This window comes from Oryctolagus cuniculus, chromosome 7 (genome assembly GCF_051225735.1).
Source record: "Oryctolagus cuniculus isolate XC-2025 breed Fujian yellow rabbit chromosome 7, ASM5122573v1, whole genome shotgun sequence".
Taxonomy (NCBI): domain Eukaryota; kingdom Metazoa; phylum Chordata; class Mammalia; order Lagomorpha; family Leporidae; genus Oryctolagus; species Oryctolagus cuniculus.
This window is the reverse complement of record NC_142873.1, coordinates 37,914,865-37,940,548: the sequence shown is the minus strand read 5'-3', so window position 1 is coordinate 37,940,548 and position 25,684 is coordinate 37,914,865. Positions and strand designations below refer to the sequence as shown.

Genomic DNA, 25,684 nt, shown 5'->3' with positions numbered 1-25,684 from the left:
CCGCACACCCAGGATGCCACAATTCCGGAACAGCCGCACCCCACTCCACACACAGGGACCGGTGCCTGCACGCACTCGGCCTCACGTCCTCACTCACGACATCACCGCCGCCGGCACCACGCACAGGAACGCGTGTGCTTCTGCGTGCGCGCGCACACACACACACTCACACACACAGACACACACACACAGAGACACAGAGGGCACGCCTTCTCTCCCTGCCCGTTGGGCCAGGTGCCAGGTGCCGCGTGCCATGGCCTCCGTGGGTCTGAGAGTCACCAAGCAGCCCAGGGTGCAGTTGCTTTGGTTTTCCCACCGTGAGCCGATCCAGGCTCCCAGGTGGGCTCGGGGCTTGAACACGTGGGAGCTGTCCCAGAGGGGCCCTGCACTTGGCACCCCTCCCCGCCTCCACCCCCCAGGATGCAGGATGCAGGATGCAGGATGCAGGATGCAGATGCGAGACCAGCAGGCTGGAGAGGGCCGGCAAGCTGGAGCCCTGGGCAATGCCGGCGGCTGGCCATCGGTGAGGGAGCCTCCTCCTCCGGGAGGAGGTGGGAGAGGGCTTGCGGACAGCCCGAGAGCCGAGATGACAGCCAGCCAGTGTGTGGGGACAAGGTGGAGGAGAGGGGAGCGGCATACGCTGGCGTTTCACCGTGGGCTCTCTCCGCACGGGAGGGAACCGACCCTCCCGGTCCCTGTCGCGGGCCACGCCACCACGGATTTGGTAGCACGTTCCAATCCCCGCCTCATCTCTGAGCTCGCGCTCTCTGCGTCCCGATTGACGCCTCGATCCCTGCATGCGGTTCTCCGCCCTACTCTGTGCCGGCTCGGCCCTCGTCAAGTAGCGGCTCCGGCTCCTTGTGCCCACACAGGACCTCCAGGGCAAGGGCGGAGCTGCCCAGCCGCTTAGGGCAGGTCTCGGGGGCGACAGGTCGAGGGGACTCAGAGGGCAGCGTCTCAGGCGTGGAGCCTCCCGTGCAGTGGGTTGGGAGGGGCCCGGCCCTGGGCACTGGGGGCGGTGTGTGGGGCGCGTGGCAGGGCTGGAGTCGGGTGTCCGTTCTGGAGGCTGGCATCCCAAGCAGCCTAGGGCCAGGGCGTGAGCCCCCAACGGGGGCCGGCATCAGTCCAGCAGCCGGAAGGCGGGAGGAGTCGTGGAAGGGTGCTAGGGCCAGCCGCGCGTTGGCGATGGTTGGTTGTGAGAGCAGGGTGTGGGGAGACGAAGCGGCGGGGCTTGGCGGCTCAGTGGCCGGCCGGCAGAGCGGCGAGGTCGGAAGTGCAGCGCGTGGGCCCGAAGTGGGTATCAGGAGAGGCAGAGGCTAGGAAGGAGGCAGGGGTGCGAGGGCTGAGGCACTGGGCTAGGCGGGGTTCGGCGGCCAGGGGGGCTGGGGAGCGCGTGTGCCAAGAGTGCTGGTGCAAGGCTGGCCAGAGAGGAGCCCGAGGGAGCGGCTTGCGCAGAGGCACTGCTGGGGCTGCCCAAGCAAAAGGGGAGCAGGAGCTGCATGGGCCGGGAATCGAACCCGGGCCTCCCGCGTGGCAGGCGAGAATTCTACCACTGAACCACCCATGCACCGTCGGCGGGCGCCGCCAGGAGCCGCCACAGGCCCGCAGGCTGATCACCACGAGCTGCTCCGTTGCAGCCGCTTTCCGTGGAGCAGGGCGACCACGCGCAAGCAGAAGGAGCTGCTCCACGCGCCTCTAGGGCCCAGGCTGCTTGGCAAGCTGCCTAGAGTTGAGGATGGGCGGAATGGTTGGCTGGGGTGGGGTTGGAGGGGGTGTGGTGTGGTGTGGTGTGGTGTGGTGGTGGTTGGCCTTGGATGGATGGGTGGGGTTTGGGAGGGACACACACACACTCACACACACACACACACACGAGACAGAGAGAGAGAGAGAGAGAGAGAGAGAGCGAGCTAGAGAGCAAGAGGCAGGCAGACAGAGAAAGAGAGAGAAGCACAGAGCTTCAGCTCCTGCTGGGTTGTTGTCTGCATCCCAGGGCACGGGGAAGGAGGGGCGCTGGAGCCCAGAGAGAGCCAGGATGCAGCCGGCCAGACCCGGCCCTCTGCCCAGGTCCCCGTCAGAGCAGGTGACTCGGGGCGGTCCCCGTGGTGGTGGGCTCGGGTGTGAGCCACGGCTGCAACAGGAGCACCGGCTGAAGGCGGGTGTGTGGCCGGCCGCCACGCTGGGTGGGGCGCGCCTGCCCATGGAGCCCCCCGCCCCGCCCCTGGGGAGGCGGTGGGTCGTGGAGCAGAGCCAACGTGTGCAGCTGGGTGACCGCAGGGCGCCTGGACCTTCGGCCGGCCACCAACCACTGCCCCGGGTGGTTTTCCCGACTCGTGGCCTCTGTGCCTCCTGAGGCAGCTGTGCTGAGGCCGAGAGAGGCGGGAGCACGGGGTCAGCCAAGGGCTCCGAGGAGCAGGATCCCGGGCAGCGCGCTGTCCCGAGCAGGCAGACAGGCTGGCAGGCGGGAGGCGGGAGGCGGGAGTGCGCAGCGAGGGCGAGGAGGTGGGACGCGGCCGAAGTGCGCTGCTCTCGGTGGGCTGGCTGCAGACAGGTGTTTAGGGGACGCTCGGGAGGACTCTGGGCGGGCCGCCCGTCGGTTCAGCGCTCTGGGGCTGGCAGGAGGCGGGGAGAGGTGGAGGAGATCTGGGGACTGGGGCTGGGAGGCGGAGGGCCGTGAATGTGCGGAAGGTAGCGGCAGAGGGTGGCGGCAGAGGAGCGGAGGAGCCAGGAAGACTCGGAGGCAGGTGGGTCCCGAGAAGCGGTGTGGTGGGGAGAGGTGGGCGGGAGTGCCTGCGCGCTGGCCAGTTGGAGCGGGGTCCCTGTGGCGAGTGCCACGTGTGGGCCGGCAAGGCGGGGTCTCGCTCGCGACGGCTGGAGAGGCGGAGCGGCGAGCGGCGTGTTGCACGACGGGCGCGAGGCTGGCCCGGGCGTGCCAAAAAGGCGTGCTTGTCAGGAGTGGGATTCGAACCCACGCCTCCAGGGGAGACTGCGACCTGAACGCAGCGCCTTAGACCGCTCGGCCATCCTGACGGCGGGCCGGGTGGCGCGGCCGTTCCCTTGGCTGGGGGAGCGCGCCAGGGACTGCGGCCTTGGTCCGTCGCGCCGCCTGGGCCCTGGGCTGCGGGGCCAGGGCGCAGGCCGCCGGGCGCGCGGGGCGCGCGGGGCGCGCGGGGCGCGCGGTTCCCGGGGCAGCTCCGCGCGGTTCCCGGGGCTTGCAGGGCGCCGCTGCCCGGTTCTGGAGGCCGCACGGGGCACCCGGCAGCACCCCGGGACGCATCCCAGACGGGCCGCCCGCTCCTTCCAGTTCGCAGCGCTACCCCCTGCCCCCGTTGTGCCCCGCCCAGCGGGTCGTCGTGGTCTTCCTCCTCCTCCTCCTCCTCTCCCTCTGGGTTTTCCTGGGGGTGCTCTTCCTCCTCTTCCTCGCTGTGCCCCTCCGCTGGCTCTTCTCCCCTCTCCTCTTGCTGCTGCTGCTGCTGCTGCTGCTCTTCCTCATCTTCATCCTCCTCCCTGGCTTCCCCTGGGTCCTCCGGTTGGTTGGCTCTATGCTCCTGGAAGCTAGCATGTTGTGGTCCCGGGCCGGGGAGTCCACGTGGGGCGAAGGCACTAGGTTGCGGGGACCGGGGACTGGGGACTGGGGACGGGTGGCGGTTGGCCCTGGAGCCGGTGTGTGGGCGGTGGAGGGCAGGGGTCGGGTGCGGGCGGGCGGGCGGGCGCAGAGGGGTCGAGGGGACCCGAGGGTGGCCGCCGCCGTCCTCGTTAGTATAGTGGTGAGTATCCCCGCCTGTCACGCGGGAGACCGGGGTTCGATTCCCCGACGGGGAGGCAAGCCGCCCTTTTTGGCCAGGCCCCGCACGCCGGCCCCCGCACGCGGAGCACCAGGGACCGTGTGGCCTGCGGGCCCCGGACACGCACCCGTGTTGGGCGCACAGGGCGCGGCGCGCGCGAGGAGTTTTCGCTCGCTCACGGTCGGTCGCGACCGACCGACAGGGCTTGGTGCGCTTGGTGCGCTTGGTGCGCTTGGTGCGCTAGGTGCGCTAGGTGCGCTAGGTGCGCTGGGTGAGGGGGCGCGGACGAGCCGGGGAGCGAGCCTGCGGGTGCGGTCGGTCGCCTGGCCGTCGGACCTCTGGTGCACGAGGGCTTGGACGAGCCAGCTGAGGGCGGACGCGGACGCGGAGACGGATACGGATACGGACGCGCGCGCCGCCGGGGCTCCGCTGGATCCGGAGGCCGGGGCCCAGGAGTAAGGAGACCTGGAGCCGCTGGGCGGAGGCGGGCGCGTGCGCAGACGGAGAAGCGGCTGGCGTGCGTGTGGATGCGCGAGGGCGGCCTTGGGGTGGCAGCGGGGACGTGCGGGCGAGGCGCGCCGTCGGGGCACGGGGGCGGCGGGGCGCTCCGGGCAAGCCGGGCGGCGCGTGGCCAGGCCGGCCTCGGCGGGAGGCGTTGGTGGTATAGTGGTGAGCATAGCTGCCTTCCAAGCAGTTGACCCGGGTTCGATTCCCGGCCAACGCAGCGCGCCCACCTTTTGGCAGAGGCGGTGGTCGTGGCGCGCGCCCGGCCGCCCAGGTGGGGCGGACTTGGCTGAGCGCGGCGGGGCAGGGCGTGCGCGGGGGCCAGGAGACGGAGGCGCGCCCTGTGTTTTTTTGAGGTCAGGGCGGATGTCGGGCGGGGGCCCGTCGGCCGGCCCGGGCAGGACAGCCGGGGGTTGGCCGTGGAAGTAGCGCGGCAGGCCAGGCGCTGCTGCTGCTGCTGCTGCTGCTGCTGCTGCTGCCCATTGGCACCCAGGCGCCGGCTGCAGCAGGCAGAGGCCCAGGCCAGACGCGCAGCCCGACGCTCCCTGGTGGTCTAGTGGTTAGGATTCGGCGCTCTCACCGCCGCGGCCCGGGTTCGATTCCCGGTCAGGGAAGCCTTTCTTCTTCCTCGGAGGGCTGGCGTGTGTGCTCTGCCTCCCGCAGTACAGCCCGCCCACTTTTGCACAACCACGCAGCCAACTGCTTGTGCAATGGGGCAACGCACACTGCGCCCCAGCCCCGGCCCCGGCCACGGCCCAAGCTCTGTGCCTCTGCCTCCGCGGCCGCCCTCAGCTGCTGTCCTTTTCGCCAGCTGCGCCACCTCAGGACCTTTGGCCGCTCCCCACCTCCAGGCTGCTCGCTGTCCCCCTGCTCCCGCGCCTCCCCTGCCAGCCGTTCTGCGACACTCCTGGGCAGCCGGAACACCCCCAACCCAGACGTGGGCACGCGCGCACCAACACACAGCCACCCGCACACCCAGGATGCCACAATTCCGGAACAGCCGCACCCCACTCCACACACAGGGACCGGTGCCTGCACGCACTCGGCCTCACGTCCTCACTCACGACATCACCGCCGCCGGCACCACGCACAGGAACGCGTGTGCTTCTGCGTGTGCGCGCACACACACACTCACACACACAGACACACACACACAGAGACACAGAGGGCACGCCTTCTCTCCCTGCCCGTTGGGCCAGGTGCCAGGTGCCGCGTGCCATGGCCTCCGTGGGTCTGAGAGTCACCAAGCAGCCCAGGGTGCAGTTGCTTTGGTTTTCCCACCGTGAGCCGATCCAGGCTCCCAGGTGGGCTCGGGGCTTGAACACGTGGGAGCTGTCCCAGAGGGGCCCTGCACTTGGCACCCCTCCCCGCCTCCACCCCCCAGGATGCAGGATGCAGGATGCAGGATGCAGGATGCAGGATGCAGATGCGAGACCAGCAGGCTGGAGAGGGCCGGCAAGCTGGAGCCCTGGGCAATGCCGGCGGCTGGCCATCGGTGAGGGAGCCTCCTCCTCCGGGAGGAGGTGGGAGAGGGCTTGCGGACAGCCCGAGAGCCGAGATGACAGCCAGCCAGTGTGTGGGGACAAGGTGGAGGAGAGGGGAGCGGCATACGCTGGCGTTTCACCGTGGGCTCTCTCCGCACGGGAGGGAACCGACCCTCCCGGTCCCTGTCGCGGGCCACGCCACCACGGATTTGGTAGCACGTTCCAATCCCCGCCTCATCTCTGAGCTCGCGCTCTCTGCGTCCCGATTGACGCCTCGATCCCTGCATGCGGTTCTCCGCCCTACTCTGTGCCGGCTCGGCCCTCGTCAAGTAGCGGCTCCGGCTCCTTGTGCCCACACAGGACCTCCAGGGCAAGGGCGGAGCTGCCCAGCCGCTTAGGGCAGGTCTCGGGGGCGACAGGTCGAGGGGACTCAGAGGGCAGCGTCTCAGGCGTGGAGCCTCCCGTGCAGTGGGTTGGGAGGGGCCCGGCCCTGGGCACTGGGGGCGGTGTGTGGGGCGCGTGGCAGGGCTGGAGTCGGGTGTCCGTTCTGGAGGCTGGCATCCCAAGCAGCCTAGGGCCAGGGCGTGAGCCCCCAACGGGGGCCGGCATCAGTCCAGCAGCCGGAAGGCGGGAGGAGTCGTGGAAGGGTGCTAGGGCCAGCCGCGCGTTGGCGATGGTTGGTTGTGAGAGCAGGGTGTGGGGAGACGAAGCGGCGGGGCTTGGCGGCTCAGTGGCCGGCCGGCAGAGCGGCGAGGTCGGAAGTGCAGCGCGTGGGCCCGAAGTGGGTATCAGGAGAGGCAGAGGCTAGGAAGGAGGCAGGGGTGCGAGGGCTGAGGCACTGGGCTAGGCGGGGTTCGGCGGCCAGGGGGGCTGGGGAGCGCGTGTGCCAAGAGTGCTGGTGCAAGGCTGGCCAGAGAGGAGCCCGAGGGAGCGGCTTGCGCAGAGGCACTGCTGGGGCTGCCCAAGCAAAAGGGGAGCAGGAGCTGCATGGGCCGGGAATCGAACCCGGGCCTCCCGCGTGGCAGGCGAGAATTCTACCACTGAACCACCCATGCACCGTCGGCGGGCGCCGCCAGGAGCCGCCACAGGCCCGCAGGCTGATCACCACGAGCTGCTCCGTTGCAGCCGCTTTCCGTGGAGCAGGGCGACCACGCGCAAGCAGAAGGAGCTGCTCCACGCGCCTCTAGGGCCCAGGCTGCTTGGCAAGCTGCCTAGAGTTGAGGATGGGCGGAATGGTTGGCTGGGGTGGGGTTGGAGGGGGTGTGGTGTGGTGTGGTGTGGTGTGGTGGTGGTTGGCCTTGGATGGATGGGTGGGGTTTGGGAGGGACACACACACACTCACACACACACACACACACGAGACAGAGAGAGAGAGAGAGAGAGAGAGAGCGAGCGAGCTAGAGAGCAAGAGGCAGGCAGACAGAGAAAGAGAGAGAAGCACAGAGCTTCAGCTCCTGCTGGGTTGTTGTCTGCATCCCAGGGCACGGGGAAGGAGGGGCGCTGGAGCCCAGAGAGAGCCAGGATGCAGCCGGCCAGACCCGGCCCTCTGCCCAGGTCCCCGTCAGAGCAGGTGACTCGGGGCGGTCCCCGTGGTGGTGGGCTCGGGTGTGAGCCACGGCTGCAACAGGAGCACCGGCTGAAGGCGGGTGTGTGGCCGGCCGCCACGCTGGGTGGGGCGCGCCTGCCCATGGAGCCCCCCGCCCCGCCCCTGGGGAGGCGGTGGGTCGTGGAGCAGAGCCAACGTGTGCAGCTGGGTGACCGCAGGGCGCCTGGACCTTCGGCCGGCCACCAACCACTGCCCCGGGTGGTTTTCCCGACTCGTGGCCTCTGTGCCTCCTGAGGCAGCTGTGCTGAGGCCGAGAGAGGCGGGAGCACGGGGTCAGCCAAGGGCTCCGAGGAGCAGGATCCCGGGCAGCGCGCTGTCCCGAGCAGGCAGACAGGCTGGCAGGCGGGAGGCGGGAGGCGGGAGGCGGGAGTGCGCAGCGAGGGCGAGGAGGTGGGACGCGGCCGAAGTGCGCTGCTCTCGGTGGGCTGGCTGCAGACAGGTGTTTAGGGGACGCTCGGGAGGACTCTGGGCGGGCCGCCCGTCGGTTCAGCGCTCTGGGGCTGGCAGGAGGCGGGGAGAGGTGGAGGAGATCTGGGGACTGGGGCTGGGAGGCGGAGGGCCGTGAATGTGCGGAAGGTAGCGGCAGAGGGTGGCGGCAGAGGAGCGGAGGAGCCAGGAAGACTCGGAGGCAGGTGGGTCCCGAGAAGCGGTGTGGTGGGGAGAGGTGGGCGGGAGTGCCTGCGCGCTGGCCAGTTGGAGCGGGGTCCCTGTGGCGAGTGCCACGTGTGGGCCGGCAAGGCGGGGTCTCGCTCGCGACGGCTGGAGAGGCGGAGCGGCGAGCGGCGTGTTGCACGACGGGCGCGAGGCTGGCCCGGGCGTGCCAAAAAGGCGTGCTTGTCAGGAGTGGGATTCGAACCCACGCCTCCAGGGGAGACTGCGACCTGAACGCAGCGCCTTAGACCGCTCGGCCATCCTGACGGCGGGCCGGGTGGCGCGGCCGTTCCCTTGGCTGGGGGAGCGCGCCAGGGACTGCGGCCTTGGTCCGTCGCGCCGCCTGGGCCCTGGGCTGCGGGGCCAGGGCGCAGGCCGCCGGGCGCGCGGGGCGCGCGGGGCGCGCGGGGCGCGCGGTTCCCGGGGCAGCTCCGCGCGGTTCCCGGGGCTTGCAGGGCGCCGCTGCCCGGTTCTGGAGGCCGCACGGGGCACCCGGCAGCACCCCGGGACGCATCCCAGACGGGCCGCCCGCTCCTTCCAGTTCGCAGCGCTACCCCCTGCCCCCGTTGTGCCCCGCCCAGCGGGTCGTCGTGGTCTTCCTCCTCCTCCTCCTCCTCTCCCTCTGGGTTTTCCTGGGGGTGCTCTTCCTCCTCTTCCTCGCTGTGCCCCTCCGCTGGCTCTTCTCCCCTCTCCTCTTGCTGCTGCTGCTGCTGCTGCTGCTCTTCCTCATCTTCATCCTCCTCCCTGGCTTCCCCTGGGTCCTCCGGTTGGTTGGCTCTATGCTCCTGGAAGCTAGCATGTTGTGGTCCCGGGCCGGGGAGTCCACGTGGGGCGAAGGCACTAGGTTGCGGGGACCGGGGACTGGGGACTGGGGACGGGTGGCGGTTGGCCCTGGAGCCGGTGTGTGGGCGGTGGAGGGCAGGGGTCGGGTGCGGGCGGGCGGGCGGGCGCAGAGGGGTCGAGGGGACCCGAGGGTGGCCGCCGCCGTCCTCGTTAGTATAGTGGTGAGTATCCCCGCCTGTCACGCGGGAGACCGGGGTTCGATTCCCCGACGGGGAGGCAAGCCGCCCTTTTTGGCCAGGCCCCGCACGCCGGCCCCCGCACGCGGAGCACCAGGGACCGTGTGGCCTGCGGGCCCCGGACACGCACCCGTGTTGGGCGCACAGGGCGCGGCGCGCGCGAGGAGTTTTCGCTCGCCCACGGTCGGTCGCGACCGACCGACAGGGCTTGGTGCGCTTGGTGCGCTTGGTGCGCTTGGTGCGCTTGGTGCGCTTGGTGCGCTAGGTGCGCTAGGTGCGCTAGGTGCGCTAGGTGCGCTGGGTGAGGGGGCGCGGACGAGCCGGGGAGCGAGCCTGCGGGTGCGGTCGGTCGCCTGGCCGTCGGACCTCTGGTGCACGAGGGCTTGGACGAGCCAGCTGAGGGCGGACGCGGACGCGGAGACGGATACGGATACGGACGCGCGCGCCGCCGGGGCTCCGCTGGATCCGGAGGCCGGGGCCCAGGAGTAAGGAGACCTGGAGCCGCTGGGCGGAGGCGGGCGCGTGCGCAGACGGAGAAGCGGCTGGCGTGCGTGTGGATGCGCGAGGGCGGCCTTGGGGTGGCAGCGGGGACGTGCGGGCGAGGCGCGCCGTCGGGGCACGGGGGCGGCGGGGCGCTCCGGGCAAGCCGGGCGGCGCGTGGCCAGGCCGGCCTCGGCGGGAGGCGTTGGTGGTATAGTGGTGAGCATAGCTGCCTTCCAAGCAGTTGACCCGGGTTCGATTCCCGGCCAACGCAGCGCGCCCACCTTTTGGCAGAGGCGGTGGTCGTGGCGCGCGCCCGGCCGCCCAGGTGGGGCGGACTTGGCTGAGCGCGGCGGGGCAGGGCGTGCGCGGGGGCCAGGAGACGGAGGCGCGCCCTGTGTTTTTTTGAGGTCAGGGCGGATGTCGGGCGGGGGCCCGTCGGCCGGCCCGGGCAGGACAGCCGGGGGTTGGCCGTGGAAGTAGCGCGGCAGGCCAGGCGCTGCTGCTGCTGCTGCTGCTGCTGCTGCTGCTGCCCATTGGCACCCAGGCGCCGGCTGCAGCAGGCAGAGGCCCAGGCCAGACGCGCAGCCCGACGCTCCCTGGTGGTCTAGTGGTTAGGATTCGGCGCTCTCACCGCCGCGGCCCGGGTTCGATTCCCGGTCAGGGAAGCCTTTCTTCTTCCTCGGAGGGCTGGCGTGTGTGCTCTGCCTCCCGCAGTACAGCCCGCCCACTTTTGCACAACCACGCAGCCAACTGCTTGTGCAATGGGGCAACGCACACTGCGCCCCAGCCCCGGCCCCGGCCACGGCCCAAGCTCTGTGCCTCTGCCTCCGCGGCCGCCCTCAGCTGCTGTCCTTTTCGCCAGCTGCGCCACCTCAGGACCTTTGGCCGCTCCCCACCTCCAGGCTGCTCGCTGTCCCCCTGCTCCCGCGCCTCCCCTGCCAGCCGTTCTGCGACACTCCTGGGCAGCCGGAACACCCCCAACCCAGACGTGGGCACGCGCGCACCAACACACAGCCACCCGCACACCCAGGATGCCACAATTCCGGAACAGCCGCACCCCACTCCACACACAGGGACCGGTGCCTGCACGCACTCGGCCTCACGTCCTCACTCACGACATCACCGCCGCCGGCACCACGCACAGGAACGCGTGTGCTTCTGCGTGTGCGCGCACACACACACTCACACACACAGACACACACACACAGAGACACAGAGGGCACGCCTTCTCTCCCTGCCCGTTGGGCCAGGTGCCAGGTGCCGCGTGCCATGGCCTCCGTGGGTCTGAGAGTCACCAAGCAGCCCAGGGTGCAGTTGCTTTGGTTTTCCCACCGTGAGCCGATCCAGGCTCCCAGGTGGGCTCGGGGCTTGAACACGTGGGAGCTGTCCCAGAGGGGCCCTGCACTTGGCACCCCTCCCCGCCTCCACCCCCCAGGATGCAGGATGCAGGATGCAGGATGCAGGATGCAGGATGCAGATGCGAGACCAGCAGGCTGGAGAGGGCCGGCAAGCTGGAGCCCTGGGCAATGCCGGCGGCTGGCCATCGGTGAGGGAGCCTCCTCCTCCGGGAGGAGGTGGGAGAGGGCTTGCGGACAGCCCGAGAGCCGAGATGACAGCCAGCCAGTGTGTGGGGACAAGGTGGAGGAGAGGGGAGCGGCATACGCTGGCGTTTCACCGTGGGCTCTCTCCGCACGGGAGGGAACCGACCCTCCCGGTCCCTGTCGCGGGCCACGCCACCACGGATTTGGTAGCACGTTCCAATCCCCGCCTCATCTCTGAGCTCGCGCTCTCTGCGTCCCGATTGACGCCTCGATCCCTGCATGCGGTTCTCCGCCCTACTCTGTGCCGGCTCGGCCCTCGTCAAGTAGCGGCTCCGGCTCCTTGTGCCCACACAGGACCTCCAGGGCAAGGGCGGAGCTGCCCAGCCGCTTAGGGCAGGTCTCGGGGGCGACAGGTCGACGGGACTCAGAGGGCAGCGTCTCAGGCGTGGAGCCTCCCGTGCAGTGGGTTGGGAGGGGCCCGGCCCTGGGCACTGGGGGCGGTGTGTGGGGCGCGTGGCAGGGCTGGAGTCGGGTGTCCGTTCTGGAGGCTGGCATCCCAAGCAGCCTAGGGCCAGGGCGTGAGCCCCCAACGGGGGCCGGCATCAGTCCAGCAGCCGGAAGGCGGGAGGAGTCGTGGAAGGGTGCTAGGGCCAGCCGCGCGTTGGCGATGGTTGGTTGTGAGAGCAGGGTGTGGGGAGACGAAGCGGCGGGGCTTGGCGGCTCAGTGGCCGGCCGGCAGAGCGGCGAGGTCGGAAGTGCAGCGCGTGGGCCCGAAGTGGGTATCAGGAGAGGCAGAGGCTAGGAAGGAGGCAGGGGTGCGAGGGCTGAGGCACTGGGCTAGGCGGGGTTCGGCGGCCAGGGGGGCTGGGGAGCGCGTGTGCCAAGAGTGCTGGTGCAAGGCTGGCCAGAGAGGAGCCCGAGGGAGCGGCTTGCGCAGAGGCACTGCTGGGGCTGCCCAAGCAAAAGGGGAGCAGGAGCTGCATGGGCCGGGAATCGAACCCGGGCCTCCCGCGTGGCAGGCGAGAATTCTACCACTGAACCACCCATGCACCGTCGGCGGGCGCCGCCAGGAGCCGCCACAGGCCCGCAGGCTGATCACCACGAGCTGCTCCGTTGCAGCCGCTTTCCGTGGAGCAGGGCGACCACGCGCAAGCAGAAGGAGCTGCTCCACGCGCCTCTAGGGCCCAGGCTGCTTGGCAAGCTGCCTAGAGTTGAGGATGGGCGGAATGGTTGGCTGGGGTGGGGTTGGAGGGGGTGTGGTGTGGTGTGGTGTGGTGTGGTGGTGGTTGGCCTTGGATGGATGGGTGGGGTTTGGGAGGGACACACACACACTCACACACACACACACACACGAGACAGAGAGAGAGAGAGAGAGAGAGAGAGCGAGCGAGCTAGAGAGCAAGAGGCAGGCAGACAGAGAAAGAGAGAGAAGCACAGAGCTTCAGCTCCTGCTGGGTTGTTGTCTGCATCCCAGGGCACGGGGAAGGAGGGGCGCTGGAGCCCAGAGAGAGCCAGGATGCAGCCGGCCAGACCCGGCCCTCTGCCCAGGTCCCCGTCAGAGCAGGTGACTCGGGGCGGTCCCCGTGGTGGTGGGCTCGGGTGTGAGCCACGGCTGCAACAGGAGCACCGGCTGAAGGCGGGTGTGTGGCCGGCCGCCACGCTGGGTGGGGCGCGCCTGCCCATGGAGCCCCCCGCCCCGCCCCTGGGGAGGCGGTGGGTCGTGGAGCAGAGCCAACGTGTGCAGCTGGGTGACCGCAGGGCGCCTGGACCTTCGGCCGGCCACCAACCACTGCCCCGGGTGGTTTTCCCGACTCGTGGCCTCTGTGCCTCCTGAGGCAGCTGTGCTGAGGCCGAGAGAGGCGGGAGCACGGGGTCAGCCAAGGGCTCCGAGGAGCAGGATCCCGGGCAGCGCGCTGTCCCGAGCAGGCAGACAGGCTGGCAGGCGGGAGGCGGGAGGCGGGAGGCGGGAGTGCGCAGCGAGGGCGAGGAGGTGGGACGCGGCCGAAGTGCGCTGCTCTCGGTGGGCTGGCTGCAGACAGGTGTTTAGGGGACGCTCGGGAGGACTCTGGGCGGGCCGCCCGTCGGTTCAGCGCTCTGGGGCTGGCAGGAGGCGGGGAGAGGTGGAGGAGATCTGGGGACTGGGGCTGGGAGGCGGAGGGCCGTGAATGTGCGGAAGGTAGCGGCAGAGGGTGGCGGCAGAGGAGCGGAGGAGCCAGGAAGACTCGGAGGCAGGTGGGTCCCGAGAAGCGGTGTGGTGGGGAGAGGTGGGCGGGAGTGCCTGCGCGCTGGCCAGTTGGAGCGGGGTCCCTGTGGCGAGTGCCACGTGTGGGCCGGCAAGGCGGGGTCTCGCTCGCGACGGCTGGAGAGGCGGAGCGGCGAGCGGCGTGTTGCACGACGGGCGCGAGGCTGGCCCGGGCGTGCCAAAAAGGCGTGCTTGTCAGGAGTGGGATTCGAACCCACGCCTCCAGGGGAGACTGCGACCTGAACGCAGCGCCTTAGACCGCTCGGCCATCCTGACGGCGGGCCGGGTGGCGCGGCCGTTCCCTTGGCTGGGGGAGCGCGCCAGGGACTGCGGCCTTGGTCCGTCGCGCCGCCTGGGCCCTGGGCTGCGGGGCCAGGGCGCAGGCCGCCGGGCGCGCGGGGCGCGCGGGGCGCGCGGTTCCCGGGGCAGCTCCGCGCGGTTCCCGGGGCTTGCAGGGCGCCGCTGCCCGGTTCTGGAGGCCGCACGGGGCACCCGGCAGCACCCCGGGACGCATCCCAGACGGGCCGCCCGCTCCTTCCAGTTCGCAGCGCTACCCCCTGCCCCCGTTGTGCCCCGCCCAGCGGGTCGTCGTGGTCTTCCTCCTCCTCCTCCTCCTCTCCCTCTGGGTTTTCCTGGGGGTGCTCTTCCTCCTCTTCCTCGCTGTGCCCCTCCGCTGGCTCTTCTCCCCTCTCCTCTTGCTGCTGCTGCTGCTGCTGCTGCTCTTCCTCATCTTCATCCTCCTCCCTGGCTTCCCCTGGGTCCTCCGGTTGGTTGGCTCTATGCTCCTGGAAGCTAGCATGTTGTGGTCCCGGGCCGGGGAGTCCACGTGGGGCGAAGGCACTAGGTTGCGGGGACCGGGGACTGGGGACTGGGGACGGGTGGCGGTTGGCCCTGGAGCCGGTGTGTGGGCGGTGGAGGGCAGGGGTCGGGTGCGGGCGGGCGGGCGGGCGCAGAGGGGTCGAGGGGACCCGAGGGTGGCCGCCGCCGTCCTCGTTAGTATAGTGGTGAGTATCCCCGCCTGTCACGCGGGAGACCGGGGTTCGATTCCCCGACGGGGAGGCAAGCCGCCCTTTTTGGCCAGGCCCCGCACGCCGGCCCCCGCACGCGGAGCACCAGGGACCGTGTGGCCTGCGGGCCCCGGACACGCACCCGTGTTGGGCGCACAGGGCGCGGCGCGCGCGAGGAGTTTTCGCTCGCCCACGGTCGGTCGCGACCGACCGACAGGGCTTGGTGCGCTTGGTGCGCTTGGTGCGCTTGGTGCGCTTGGTGCGCTTGGTGCGCTAGGTGCGCTAGGTGCGCTAGGTGCGCTAGGTGCGCTGGGTGAGGGGGCGCGGACGAGCCGGGGAGCGAGCCTGCGGGTGCGGTCGGTCGCCTGGCCGTCGGACCTCTGGTGCACGAGGGCTTGGACGAGCCAGCTGAGGGCGGACGCGGACGCGGAGACGGATACGGATACGGACGCGCGCGCCGCCGGGGCTCCGCTGGATCCGGAGGCCGGGGCCCAGGAGTAAGGAGACCTGGAGCCGCTGGGCGGAGGCGGGCGCGTGCGCAGACGGAGAAGCGGCTGGCGTGCGTGTGGATGCGCGAGGGCGGCCTTGGGGTGGCAGCGGGGACGTGCGGGCGAGGCGCGCCGTCGGGGCACGGGGGCGGCGGGGCGCTCCGGGCAAGCCGGGCGGCGCGTGGCCAGGCCGGCCTCGGCGGGAGGCGTTGGTGGTATAGTGGTGAGCATAGCTGCCTTCCAAGCAGTTGACCCGGGTTCGATTCCCGGCCAACGCAGCGCGCCCACCTTTTGGCAGAGGCGGTGGTCGTGGCGCGCGCCCGGCCGCCCAGGTGGGGCGGACTTGGCTGAGCGCGGCGGGGCAGGGCGTGCGCGGGGGCCAGGAGACGGAGGCGCGCCCTGTGTTTTTTTGAGGTCAGGGCGGATGTCGGGCGGGGGCCCGTCGGCCGGCCCGGGCAGGACAGCCGGGGGTTGGCCGTGGAAGTAGCGCGGCAGGCCAGGCGCTGCTGCTGCTGCTGCTGCTGCTGCTGCTGCTGCCCATTGGCACCCAGGCGCCGGCTGCAGCAGGCAGAGGCCCAGGCCAGACGCGCAGCCCGATGCTCCCTGGTGGTCTAGTGGTTAGGATTCGGCGCTCTCACCGCCGCGGCCCGGGTTCGATTCCCGGTCAGGGAAGCCTTTCTTCTTCCTCGGAGGGCCGGCGTGTGTGCTCTGCCTCCCGCAGTACAGCCCGCCCACTTTTGCACAACCACGCAGCCAACTGCTTGTGCAATGGGGCAACGCACACTGCGCCCCAGCCCCGGCCCCGGCCCAAGCTCTGTGCCTCTGCCTCCGCGGCCGCCCTCAGCTGCTGTCCTTTTCGCCAGCTGCGCCACCTCAGGACCTTTGGCCGCTCCCCACCTCCAGGCTGCTCGCTGTCCCCCTGCTCCCGCGCCTCCCCTGCCAGCCGTTCTGCGACACTCCTGGGCAGCCGGAACACCCCCAACCCAGACGTGGGCACGCGCGCACCAACACACATCCACCCGCACACCCAGGATGCCACAATTCCGGAACAGCCGCACCCCACTCCACACACAGGGACCGGTGCCTGCACGCACTCGGCCTCACGTCCTCACTCACGACATCACCGCCGCCGGCACCACGCACAGGAACGCGTGTGCTTCTGCGTGCGCGCGCACACACACACACTCACACACACAGACACACACACACAGAGACACAGAGGGCACGCCTTCTCTCCCTGCCCGTTGGGCCAGGTGCCAGGTGCCGCGTGCCATGGCCTCCGTGGGTCTGAGAGTCACCAAGCAGCCCAGGGTGCAGTTGCTTTGGTTTTCCCACCGTGAGCCGATCCAGGCTCCCAGGTGGGCTTGGGGCTTGAACACGTGGGAGCTGTCCCAGAGGGGCCCTGCACTTGGCACCCCTCCCCGCCTCCACCCCCCAGGATGCAGGATGCAGGATGCAGGATGCAGGATGCAGATGCGAGACCAGCAGGCTGGAGAGGGCCGGCAAGCTGGAGCCCTGGGCAATGCCGGCGGCTGGCCATCGGTGAGGGAGCCTCCTCCTCCGGGAGGAGGTGGGAGAGGGCTTGCGGACAGCCCGAGAGCCGAGATGACAGCCAGCCAGTGTGTGGGGACAAGGTGGAGGAGAGGGGAGCGGCATACGCTGGCGTTTCACCGTGGGCTCTCTCCGCACGGGAGGGAACCGACCCTCCCGGTCCCTGTCGCGGGCCACGCCACCACGGATTTGGTAGCACGTTCCAATCCCCGCCTCATCTCTGAGCTCGCGCTCTCTGCGTCCCGATTGACGCCTCGATCCCTGCATGCGGTTCTCCGCCCTACTCTGTGCCGGCTCGGCCCTCGTCAAGTAGCGGCTCCGGCTCCTTGTGCCCACACAGGACCTCCAGGGCAAGGGCGGAGCTGCCCAGCCGCTTAGGGCAGGTCTCGGGGGCGACAGGTCGACGGGACTCAGAGGGCAGCGTCTCAGGCGTGGAGCCTCCCGTGCAGTGGGTTGGGAGGGGCCCGGCCCTGGGCACTGGGGGCGGTGTGTGGGGCGCGTGGCAGGGCTGGAGTCGGGTGTCCGTTCTGGAGGCTGGCATCCCAAGCAGCCTAGGGCCAGGGCGTGAGCCCCCAACGGGGGCCGGCATCAGTCCAGCAGCCGGAAGGCGGGAGGAGTCGTGGAAGGGTGCTAGGGCCAGCCGCGCGTTGGCGATGGTTGGTTGTGAGAGCAGGGTGTGGGGAGACGAAGCGGCGGGGCTTGGCGGCTCAGTGGCCGGCCGGCAGAGCGGCGAGGTCGGAAGTGCAGCGCGTGGGCCCGAAGTGGGTATCAGGAGAGGCAGAGGCTAGGAAGGAGGCAGGGGTGCGAGGGCTGAGGCACTGGGCTAGGCGGGGTTCGGCGGCCAGGGGGGCTGGGGAGCGCGTGTGCCAAGAGTGCTGGTGCAAGGCTGGCCAGAGAGGAGCCCGAGGGAGCGGCTTGCGCAGAGGCACTGCTGGGGCTGCCCAAGCAAAAGGGGAGCAGGAGCTGCATGGGCCGGGAATCGAACCCGGGCCTCCCGCGTGGCAGGCGAGAATTCTACCACTGAACCACCCATGCACCGTCGGCGGGCGCCGCCAGGAGCCGCCACAGGCCCGCAGGCTGATCACCACGAGCTGCTCCGTTGCAGCCGCTTTCCGTGGAGCAGGGCGACCACGCGCAAGCAGAAGGAGCTGCTCCACGCGCCTCTAGGGCCCAGGCTGCTTGGCAAGCTGCCTAGAGTTGAGGATGGGCGGAATGGTTGGCTGGGGTGGGGTTGGAGGGGGTGTGGTGTGGTGTGGTGTGGTGTGGTGGTGGTTGGCCTTGGATGGATGGGTGGGGTTTGGGAGGGACACACACACACTCACACACACACACACACACGAGACAGAGAGAGAGAGAGAGAGAGAGAGAGAGAGAGAGAGCGAGCTAGAGAGCAAGAGGCAGGCAGACAGAGAAAGAGAGAGAAGCACAGAGCTTCAGCTCCTGCTGGGTTGTTGTCTGCATCCCAGGGCACGGGGAAGGAGGGGCGCTGGAGCCCAGAGAGAGCCAGGATGCAGCCGGCCAGACCCGGCCCTCTGCCCAGGTCCCCGTCAGAGCAGGTGACTCGGGGCGGTCCCCGTGGTGGTGGGCTCGGGTGTGAGCCACGGCTGCAACAGGAGCACCGGCTGAAGGCGGGTGTGTGGCCGGCCGCCACGCTGGGTGGGGCGCGCCTGCCCATGGAGCCCCCCGCCCCGCCCCTGGGGAGGCGGTGGGTCGTGGAGCAGAGCCAACGTGTGCAGCTGGGTGACCGCAGGGCGCCTGGGCCTTTGGCCGGCCACCAACCACTGCCCCGGGTGGTTTTCCCGACTCGTGGCCTCTGTGCCTCCTGCGGCAGCTGTGCTGAGGCCGAGAGAGGCGGGAGCACGGGGTCAGCCAAGGGCTCCGAGGAGCAGGATCCCGGGCAGCGCGCTGTCCCGAGCAGGCAGACAGGCTGGCAGGCGGGAGGCGGGAGGCGGGAGGCGGGAGGCGGGAGGCGGGAGTGCGCAGCGAGGGCGAGGAGGTGGGACGCGGCCGAAGTGCGCTGCTCTCGGTGGGCTGGCTGCAGACAGGTGTTTAGGGGACGCTCGGGAGGACTCTGGGCGGGCCGCCCGTCGGTTCAGCGCTCTGGGGCTGGCAGGAGGCGGGGAGAGGTGGAGGAGATCTGGGGACTGGGGCTGGGAGGCGGAGGGCCGTGAATGTGCGGAAGGTAGCGGCAGAGGGTGGCGGCAGAGGAGCGGAGGAGCCAGGAAGACTCGGAGGCAGGTGGGTCCCGAGAAGCGGTGTGGTGGGGAGAGGTGGGCGGGAGTGCCTGCGCGCTGGCCAGTTGGAGCGGGGTCCCTGTGGCGAGTGCCACGTGTGGGCCGGCAAGGCGGGGTCTCGCTCGCGACGGCTGGAGAGGCGGAGCGGCGAGCGGCGTGTTGCACGACGGGCGCGAGGCTGGCCCGGGCGTGCCAAAAAGGCGTGCTTGTCAGGAGTGGGATTCGAACCCACGCCTCCAGGGGAGACTGCGACCTGAACGCAGCGCCTTAGACCGCTCGGCCATCCTGACGGCGGGCCGGGTGGCGCGGCCGTTCCCTTGGCTGGGGGAGCGCGCCAGGGACTGCGGCCTTGGTCCGTCGCGCCGCCTGGGCCCTGGGCTGCGGGGCCAGGGCGCAGGCCGCCGGGCGCGCGGGGCGCGCGGGGCGCGCGGTTCCCGGGGCAGCTCCGCGCGGTTCCCGGGGCTTGCAGGGCGCCGCTGCCCGGTTCTGGAGGCCGCACGGGGCACCCGGCAGCACCCCGGGACGCATCCCAGACGGGCCGCCCGCTCCTTCCAGTTCGCAGCGCTACCCCCTGCCCCCGTTGTGCCCCGCCCAGCGGGTCGTCGTGGTCTTCCTCCTCCTCCTCCTCCTCTCCCTCTGGGTTTTCCTGGGGGTGCTCTTCCTCCTCTTCCTCGCTGTGCCCCTCCGCTGGCTCTTCTCCCCTCTCCTCTTGCTGCTGCTGCTGCTGCTGCTGCTCTTCCTCATCTTCATCCTCCTCCCTGGCTTCCCCTGGGTCCTCCGGTTGGTTGGCTCTATGCTCCTGGAAGCTAGCATGTTGTGGTCCCGGGCCGGGGAGTCCACGTGGGGCGAAGGCACTAGGTTGCGGGGACCGGGGACTGGGGACTGGGGACGGGTGGCGGTTGGCCCTGGAGCCGGTGTGTGGGCGGTGGAGGGCAGGGGTCGGGTGCGGGCGGGCGGGCGGGCGCAGAGGGGTCGAGGGGACCCGAGGGTGGCCGCCGCCGTCCTCGTTAGTATAGTGGTGAGTATCCCCGCCTGTCACGCGGGAGACCGGGGTTCGATTCCCCGACGGGGAGGCAAGCCGCCCTTTTTGGCCAGGCCCCGCACGCCGGCCCCCGCACGCGGAGCACCAGGGACCGTGTGGCCTGCGGGCCCCGGACACGCACCCGTGTTGGGCGCACAGGGCGCGGCGCGCGCGAGGAGTTTTCGCTCGCCCACGGTCGGTCGCGACCGACCGACAGGGCTTGGTGCGCTTGGTGCGCTTGGTGCGCTTGGTGCGCTTGGTGCGCTTGGTGCGCTAGGTGCGCTAGGTGCGCTAGGTGCGCTAGGTGCGCTGGGTGAGGGGGCGCGGACGAGCCGGGGAGCGAGCCTGCGGGTGCGGTCGGTCGCCTGGCCGTCGGACCTCTGGTGCACGAGGGCTTGGACGAGCCAGCTGAGGGCGGACGCGGACGCGGAGACGGATACGGATACGGACGCGCGCGCCGCCGGGGCTCCGCTGGATCCGGAGGCCGGGGCCCAGGAGTAAGGAGACCTGGAGCCGCTGGGCGGAGGCGGGCGCGTGCGCAGACGGAGAAGCGGCTGGCGTGCGTGTGGATGCGCGAGGGCGGCCTTGGGGTGGCAGCGGGGACGTGCGGGCGAGGCGCGCCGTCGGGGCACGGGGGCGGCGGGGCGCTCCGGGCAAGCCGGGCGGCGCGTGGCCAGGCCGGCCTCGGCGGGAGGCGTTGGTGGTATAGTGGTGAGCATAGCTGCCTTCCAAGCAGTTGACCCGGGTTCGATTCCCGGCCAACGCAGCGCGCCCACCTTTTGGCAGAGGCGGTGGTCGTGGCGCGCGCCCGGCCGCCCAGGTGGGGCGGACTTGGCTGAGCGCGGCGGGGCAGGGCGTGCGCGGGGGCCAGGAGACGGAGGCGCGCCCTGTGTTTTTTTGAGGTCAGGGCGGATGGCGGGCGGGGGCCCGTCGGCCGGCCCGGGCAGGACAGCCGGGGGTTGGCCGTGGAAGTAGCGCGGCAGGCCAGGCGCTGCTGCTGCTGCTGCTGCTGCTGCTGCTGCTGCTGCCCATTGGCACCCAGGCGCCGGCTGCAGCAGGCAGAGGCCCAGGCCAGACGCGCAGCCCGACGCTCCCTGGTGGTCTAGTGGTTAGGATTCGGCGCTCTCACCGCCGCGGCCCGGGTTCGATTCCCGGTCAGGGAAGCCTTTCTTCTTCCTCGGAGGGCCGGCGTGTGTGCTCTGCCTCCCGCAGTACAGCCCGCCCACTTTTGCACAACCACGCAGCCAACTGCTTGTGCAATGGGGCAACGCACACTGCGCCCCAGCCCCGGCCCCGGCCCAAGCTCTGTGCCTCTGCCTCCGCGGCCGCCCTCAGCTGCTGTCCTTTTCGCCAGCTGCGCCACCTCAGGACCTTTGGCCGCTCCCCACCTCCAGGCTGCTCGCTGTCCCCCTGCTCCCGCGCCTCCCCTGCCAGCCGTTCTGCGACACTCCTGGGCAGCCGGAACACCCCCAACCCAGACGTGGGCACGCGCGCACCAACACACATCCACCCGCACACCCAGGATGCCACAATTCCGGAACAGCCGCACCCCACTCCACACACAGGGACCGGTGCCTGCACGCACTCGGCCTCACGTCCTCACTCACGACATCACCGCCGCCGGCACCACGCACAGGAACGCGTGTGCTTCTGCGTGCGCGCGCACACACACACACTCACACACACAGACACACACACACAGAGACACAGAGGGCACGCCTTCTCTCCCTGCCCGTTGGGCCAGGTGCCAGGTGCCGCGTGCCATGGCCTCCGTGGGTCTGAGAGTCACCAAGCAGCCCAGGGTGCAGTTGCTTTGGTTTTCCCACCGTGAGCCGATCCAGGCTCCCAGGTGGGCTTGGGGCTTGAACACGTGGGAGCTGTCCCAGAGGGGCCCTGCACTTGGCACCCCTCCCCGCCTCCACCCCCCAGGATGCAGGATGCAGGATGCAGGATGCAGGATGCAGATGCGAGACCAGCAGGCTGGAGAGGGCCGGCAAGCTGGAGCCCTGGGCAATGCCGGCGGCTGGCCATCGGTGAGGGAGCCTCCTCCTCCGGGAGGAGGTGGGAGAGGGCTTGCGGACAGCCCGAGAGCCGAGATGACAGCCAGCCAGTGTGTGGGGACAAGGTGGAGGAGAGGGGAGCGGCATACGCTGGCGTTTCACCGTGGGCTCTCTCCGCACGGGAGGGAACCGACCCTCCCGGTCCCTGTCGCGGGCCACGCCACCACGGATTTGGTAGCACGTTCCAATCCCCGCCTCATCTCTGAGCTCGCGCTCTCTGCGTCCCGATTGATGCCTCGATCCCTGCATGCGGTTCTCCGCCCTACTCTGTGCCGGCTCGGCCCTCGTCAAGTAGCGGCTCCGGCTCCTTGTGCCCACACAGGACCTCCAGGGCAAGGGCGGAGCTGCCCAGCCGCTTAGGGCAGGTCTCGGGGGCGACAGGTCGAGGGGACTCAGAGGGCAGCGTCTCAGGCGTGGAGCCTCCCGTGCAGTGGGTTGGGAGGGGCCCGGCCCTGGGCACTGGGGGCGGTGTGTGGGGCGCGTGGCAGGGCTGGAGTCGGGTGTCCGTTCTGGAGGCTGGCATCCCAAGCAGCCTAGGGCCAGGGCGTGAGCCCCCAACGGGGGCCGGCATCAGTCCAGCAGCCGGAAGGCGGGAGGAGTCGTGGAAGGGTGCTAGGGCCAGCCGCGCGTTGGCGATGGTTGGTTGTGAGAGCAGGGTGTGGGGAGACGAAGCGGCGGGGCTTGGCGGCTCAGTGGCCGGCCGGCAGAGCGGCGAGGTCGGAAGTGCAGCGCGTGGGCCCGAAGTGGGTATCAGGAGAGGCAGAGGCTAGGAAGGAGGCAGGGGTGCGAGGGCTGAGGCACTGGGCTAGGCGGGGTTCGGCGGCCAGGGGGGCTGGGGAGCGCGTGTGCCAAGAGTGCTGGTGCAAGGCTGGCCAGAGAGGAGCCCGAGGGAGCGGCTTGCGCAGAGGCACTGCTGGGGCTGCCCAAGCAAAAGGGGAGCAGGAGCTGCATGGGCCGGGAATCGAACCCGGGCCTCCCGCGTGGCAGGCGAGAATTCTACCACTGAACCACCCATGCACCGTCGGCGGGCGCCGCCAGGAGCCGCCACAGGCCCGCAGGCTGATCACCACGAGCTGCTCCGTTGCAGCCGCTTTCCGTGGAGCAGGGCGACCACGCGCAAGCAGAAGGAGCTGCTCCACGCGCCTCTAGGGCCCAGGCTGCTTGGCAAGCTGCCTAGAGTTGAGGATGGGCGGAATGGTTGGCTGGGGTGGGGTTGGAGGGGGTGTGGTGTGGTGTGGTGTGGTGTGGTGGTGGTTGGCCTTGGATGGATGGGTGGGGTTTGGGAGGGACACACACACACTCACACACACACACACACACGAGACAGAGAGAGAGAGAGAGAGAGAGAGAGCGAGCGAGCTAGAGAGCAAGAGGCAGGCAGACAGAGAAAGAGAGAGAAGCACAGAGCTTCAGCTCCTGCTGGGTTGTTGTCTGCATCCCAGGGCACGGGGAAGGAGGGGCGCTGGAGCCCAGAGAGAGCCAGGATGCAGCCGGCCAGACCCGGCCCTCTGCCCAGGTCCCCGTCAGAGCAGGTGACTCGGGGCGGTCCCCGTGGTGGTGGGCTCGGGTGTGAGCCACGGCTGCAACAGGAGCACCGGCTGAAGGCGGGTGTGTGGCCGGCCGCCACGCTGGGTGGGGCGCGCCTGCCCATGGAGCCCCCCGCCCCGCCCCTGGGGAGGCGGTGGGTCGTGGAGCAGAGCCAACGTGTGCAGCTGGGTGACCGCAGGGCGCCTGGGCCTTTGGCCGGCCACCAACCACTGCCCCGGGTGGTTTTCCCGACTCGTGGCCTCTGTGCCTCCTGCGGCAGCTGTGCTGAGGCCGAGAGAGGCGGGAGCACGGGGTCAGCCAAGGGCTCCGAGGAGCAGGATCCCGGGCAGCGCGCTGTCCCGAGCAGGCAGACAGGCTGGCAGGCGGGAGGCGGGAGGCGGGAGGCGGGAGGCGGGAGTGCGCAGCGAGGGCGAGGAGGTGGGACGCGGCCGAAGTGCGCTGCTCTCGGTGGGCTGGCTGCAGACAGGTGTTTAGGGGACGCTCGGGAGGACTCTGGGCGGGCCGCCCGTCGGTTCAGCGCTCTGGGGCTGGCAGGAGGCGGGGAGAGGTGGAGGAGATCTGGGGACTGGGGCTGGGAGGCGGAGGGCCGTGAATGTGCGGAAGGTAGCGGCAGAGGGTGGCGGCAGAGGAGCGGAGGAGCCAGGAAGACTCGGAGGCAGGTGGGTCCCGAGAAGCGGTGTGGTGGGGAGAGGTGGGCGGGAGTGCCTGCGCGCTGGCCAGTTGGAGCGGGGTCCCTGTGGCGAGTGCCACGTGTGGGCCGGCAAGGCGGGGTCTCGCTCGCGACGGCTGGAGAGGCGGAGCGGCGAGCGGCGTGTTGCACGACGGGCGCGAGGCTGGCCCGGGCGTGCCAAAAAGGCGTGCTTGTCAGGAGTGGGATTCGAACCCACGCCTCCAGGGGAGACTGCGACCTGAACGCAGCGCCTTAGACCGCTCGGCCATCCTGACGGCGGGCCGGGTGGCGCGGCCGTTCCCTTGGCTGGGGGAGCGCGCCAGGGACTGCGGCCTTGGTCCGTCGCGCCGCCTGGGCCCTGGGCTGCGGGGCCAGGGCGCAGGCCGCCGGGCGCGCGGGGCGCGCGGGGCGCGCGGTTCCCGGGGCAGCTCCGCGCGGTTCCCGGGGCTTGCAGGGCGCCGCTGCCCGGTTCTGGAGGCCGCACGGGGCACCCGGCAGCACCCCGGGACGCATCCCAGACGGGCCGCCCGCTCCTTCCAGTTCGCAGCGCTACCCCCTGCCCCCGTTGTGCCCCGCCCAGCGGGTCGTCGTGGTCTTCCTCCTCCTCCTCCTCCTCTCCCTCTGGGTTTTCCTGGGGGTGCTCTTCCTCCTCTTCCTCGCTGTGCCCCTCCGCTGGCTCTTCTCCCCTCTCCTCTTGCTGCTGCTGCTGCTGCTCTTCCTCATCTTCATCCTCCTCCCTGGCTTCCCCTGGGTCCTCCGGTTGGTTGGCTCTATGCTCCTGGAAGCTAGCATGTTGTGGTCCCGGGCCGGGGAGTCCACGTGGGGCGAAGGCACTAGGTTGCGGGGACCGGGGACTGGGGACTGGGGACGGGTGGCGGTTGGCCCTGGAGCCGGTGTGTGGGCGGTGGAGGGCAGGGGTCGGGTGCGGGCGGGCGGGCGGGCGCAGAGGGGTCGAGGGGACCCGAGGGTGGCCGCCGCCGTCCTCGTTAGTATAGTGGTGAGTATCCCCGCCTGTCACGCGGGAGACCGGGGTTCGATTCCCCGACGGGGAGGCAAGCCGCCCTTTTTGGCCAGGCCCCGCACGCCGGCCCCCGCACGCGGAGCACCAGGGACCGTGTGGCCTGCGGGCCCCGGACACGCACCCGTGTTGGGCGCACAGGGCGCGGCGCGCGCGAGGAGTTTTCGCTCGCCCACGGTCGGTCGCCACCGACCGACAGGGCTTGGTGCGCTTGGTGCGCTTGGTGCGCTTGGTGCGCTTGGTGCGCTTGGTGCGCTAGGTGCGCTAGGTGCGCTAGGTGGGCTAGGTGCGCTGGGTGAGGGGGCGCGGACGAGCCGGGGAGCGAGCCTGCGGGTGCGGTCGGTCGCCTGGCCGTCGGACCTCTGGTGCACGAGGGCTTGGACGAGCCAGCTGAGGGCGGACGCGGACGCGGAGACGGATACGGACGCGCGCGCCGCCGGGGCTCCGCTGGATCCGGAGGCCGGGGCCCAGGAGTAAGGAGACCTGGAGCCGCTGGGCGGAGGCGGGCGCGTGCGCAGACGGAGAAGCGGCTGGCGTGCGTGTGGATGCGCGAGGGCGGCCTTGGGGTGGCAGCGGGGACGTGCGGGCGAGGCGCGCCGTCGGGGCACGGGGGCGGCGGGGCGCTCCGGGCAAGCCGGGCGGCGCGTGGCCAGGCCGGCCTCGGCGGGAGGCGTTGGTGGTATAGTGGTGAGCATAGCTGCCTTCCAAGCAGTTGACCCGGGTTCGATTCCCGGCCAACGCAGCGCGCCCACCTTTTGGCAGAGGCGGTGGTCGT

At 70.8% G+C, this 25,684-nt stretch overlaps 10 non-coding genes across 10 annotated transcripts; all 10 read right to left on the bottom strand.

Annotated features, from left to right (window-relative positions):
* Positions 1-1,496: 1,496 nt before the first annotated feature.
* Positions 1,497-1,567, bottom strand: TRNAG-GCC (transfer RNA glycine (anticodon GCC)). Its single transcript has one exon. It is a non-coding gene; the product is annotated as a tRNA-Gly (tRNA).
* Positions 1,568-2,944: 1,377 nt separating this feature from the next.
* TRNAL-CAG (transfer RNA leucine (anticodon CAG)) lies at positions 2,945-3,027 on the bottom strand. The gene has a single exon. It is a non-coding gene; the product is annotated as a tRNA-Leu (tRNA).
* A 3,727-nt stretch (positions 3,028-6,754) lies between these two features.
* Positions 6,755-6,825, bottom strand: TRNAG-GCC (transfer RNA glycine (anticodon GCC)). The gene has a single exon. It is a non-coding gene; the product is annotated as a tRNA-Gly (tRNA).
* A 1,386-nt stretch (positions 6,826-8,211) lies between these two features.
* On the bottom strand, positions 8,212-8,294 carry TRNAL-CAG (transfer RNA leucine (anticodon CAG)). Its single transcript has one exon. It is a non-coding gene; the product is annotated as a tRNA-Leu (tRNA).
* A 3,754-nt stretch (positions 8,295-12,048) lies between these two features.
* On the bottom strand, positions 12,049-12,119 carry TRNAG-GCC (transfer RNA glycine (anticodon GCC)). The gene has a single exon. It is a non-coding gene; the product is annotated as a tRNA-Gly (tRNA).
* Positions 12,120-13,505: 1,386 nt separating this feature from the next.
* On the bottom strand, positions 13,506-13,588 carry TRNAL-CAG (transfer RNA leucine (anticodon CAG)). The gene has a single exon. It is a non-coding gene; the product is annotated as a tRNA-Leu (tRNA).
* A 3,734-nt stretch (positions 13,589-17,322) lies between these two features.
* On the bottom strand, positions 17,323-17,393 carry TRNAG-GCC (transfer RNA glycine (anticodon GCC)). Its single transcript has one exon. It is a non-coding gene; the product is annotated as a tRNA-Gly (tRNA).
* Positions 17,394-18,799: 1,406 nt separating this feature from the next.
* Positions 18,800-18,882, bottom strand: TRNAL-CAG (transfer RNA leucine (anticodon CAG)). Its single transcript has one exon. It is a non-coding gene; the product is annotated as a tRNA-Leu (tRNA).
* Positions 18,883-22,619: 3,737 nt separating this feature from the next.
* On the bottom strand, positions 22,620-22,690 carry TRNAG-GCC (transfer RNA glycine (anticodon GCC)). Its single transcript has one exon. It is a non-coding gene; the product is annotated as a tRNA-Gly (tRNA).
* A 1,393-nt stretch (positions 22,691-24,083) lies between these two features.
* Positions 24,084-24,166, bottom strand: TRNAL-CAG (transfer RNA leucine (anticodon CAG)). The gene has a single exon. It is a non-coding gene; the product is annotated as a tRNA-Leu (tRNA).
* Between the last annotated feature and the right edge of the window lie 1,518 nt (positions 24,167-25,684).